The sequence below is a fragment of the Penaeus vannamei genome, chromosome 26 (genome assembly GCF_042767895.1).
Source record: "Penaeus vannamei isolate JL-2024 chromosome 26, ASM4276789v1, whole genome shotgun sequence".
NCBI classification, from domain to species: Eukaryota; Metazoa; Arthropoda; class Malacostraca; order Decapoda; family Penaeidae; genus Penaeus; species Penaeus vannamei.
The window spans coordinates 26,983,980-26,986,479 of record NC_091574.1 but is presented as its reverse complement, the minus strand read 5'-3'; positions in this window follow the sequence as shown (position 1 = coordinate 26,986,479).

Here is a 2,500-nt window from a genome sequence, read left to right as displayed (position 1 = left end):
ATGCTAGGGCTACCGGTGACTCCAGGATGTGTGGTGGGGAGATGGGAATGGTGGAGGTGGAGAATGCTAGGGCTTACCGGTGACTCAGGATGTGTTGAGTGGAGGTGGTGGAGATGGGCTAGGGCTTACCGGTGACTTCAGGATGTGTGGTGGTGTTGGAGATGGTGGAGGTGGAGAATGTTCTGCACTGGTGACTCCAGTGATGTGTGGTATTGGAGATGTGGTGGAAGTGGAGATGCTGAAGACTTACAAAGCAGCTCAGATCTCATGGCGGTGGAGAATTAGTGGAGGTGGGTGGAGATGCCTGAGGTTGCTGGTGGCTCAGGATGTGTGGTGGTGGAGATGGTGGAGGTGGAGAATGCTAGGGCTTACCGGTGACTCAGGATGTGTGGTGAGATGGTGAAGGTGAGATGCTAGGGCTTACCGGTGGCTCAGGAATGTGGTGGTGGTGGAGATGGTGGAGGTGGGGAGATACTGGAGCTTTGGTGGCCTCAGGATGTGTGGGTGTTGGTGGAGATGGTGAAGTGGAATGCCAAGGAGCTTACCGGTGGCTCAGGATGTGTGAGTGGAGAATGGTGGAGAATTTGATCTTTAGGAGCTTACCGGTGACTCAGGATGCTGGTGGAGATGGTGGAGGTGGAGATGCTAGGAAGCTACCGGTGACTCAGGATGTGTGAGTGGTGGAGATGATGGAGAACCATTGGAGATGCCCTAGGGCTTACCGGTGGCTCAGGATGTGTGGTGGTGGTGGAGATGCTAGGTGGGAATGTCAAGACACGGTGGCCTAGGATAATGTGTGGAATGAGTGAAGAGTGGAGATGCTAGGGCTACCGGTGGCTCAGGATGACCTGTGGTAGGTCAGGAATCAGTGAAGTGGAGATGCTAAAGGGTCTTACCAGTGGTGACTCAGGAGGGGTAGCTGGTGGTGGTGGAGATGGAGGATGGAGGTGGAGATGCTGAGGGCTACTGGTGGCTCTCCAGGATGTAAACAGTGGTGGTGGTGGAGATGATGGAGGAGGTGGAAGATGCTAGGAGCTTACCGGCTGGCTCAGGATGTGTGTTGGTGGTGGAGATGGTGGCGGTGGAGATGCTAGGAGCTACCGGTGGCTCAGGATGTGTAATGGTGGAGATGGGGTGGAGGTGGAGATGCTTAGAGGCTTACCGGTGGCTCCAGGATAATGTGGTGGAGATGGTAGGAGGTGGAGATGCTAGGGCTTACCGGTGGTTCAGGATGTGGAGATGGAGGAGAGTGGAGATGCCTTAGAGCATACTTACCGGTGGCTCAGGATGTGTGGGTGGAATGGTGGAGATGGGAGGTGTGGAGGATGCTAGCCAAAGTGGCTTTCAGGATATGTCAGGTGAGTGTTGAGTGGGGGTGGAGATGCTAGGGCTTACCGGTTGCTCAGTGATGTGTGGTGGTGGAGATGGTGGAGGTGGAGATGCTAGGCGCTTACCTGGTGGCTCAGGATGTGTGGTGGAGATGGTGGAGAGTGGAGAGGTGGGAGTATAGAGACTTACAGTGGGTGGCCTCAGGATGTGTGGTGAGAGATGGTGGAGGTGGGAGATGCTAGGGCCTTACCGGATGGCTCAGGAGGATGATATTCATGGTGGAGATGGTAGAAGTGGAATGCTAGGGCTTACCGGTGTGTGCTCAGGTGATGTCTAGTGGTGGTGGTGGAGATGGTGGAGGTGGAGATACTAGGGGCCACTGGTGGCTCAGGATGTGTGGTGTAGATGGTGGAGGTGGGATGCTAGGGCTGCCTGCGGTGGCTCAGGAGATGTGGTGGTGGAGATGGTGGAGGTGGAGATGCTAGGGCTACCGGCTGGTGGCTCAGAGATATTGTGGTGGTGGTGGTGGCAAGAATGCGGAGGTAATTTGAGGACGCACAAAAATTGATTGAATATCCTGTTCTCCAGTTCCTACGGGCTTTTTCAATGTGCCTTTATAAGGGAGGTGGGGGTGAGGGGGGAAAGGGAGGGGTAGGGAGTGGGAAGATTGGACAGGGAGGAGAGGGGTAAGGAAAAGGGGGAGAGGAGGGTGAGAGAGGGGTAAGGAGAAAGGAGGAGGAGGGAAGTGGTTGAGGGGAGGGGAGAAGGTAAGTGAGAGAGAGGAAAGGGGGAGGGGGAGGGGAGGGGTAAGGGGAAAGGGAAGGGTGAGGGGAGGGGGTTAAGGTGGAGAGAGGGAGTAGGGGTGAGGGGAAGGGAGAGAGAGGAGTAGGGTGGAAGGAATGGAGGAGGAGAGAGGGGGAGGAAGGGAGGGAGGGTAAGGATGAGGGAGGTAAAAGAGAAAGGAAGGGTGGAGGTGGAAGGGAGAAGGAAGGAGGGGAAGAGGGAAGGGGGTAAGGAAAGGGAAGTGGGGAGAAAGGAAGAGGGAAGGAGTGGGTAAGGAAAGGGGGGAGGGGAGCATGGAAAAAATAGGGAGTGAGGGAGAGGGGAAGAGGGTAAGGGGAAAGAGTGGGAGGGGTAAGGGGAAGGGGGAGGAGGGAAGAAGGGAAGAGGA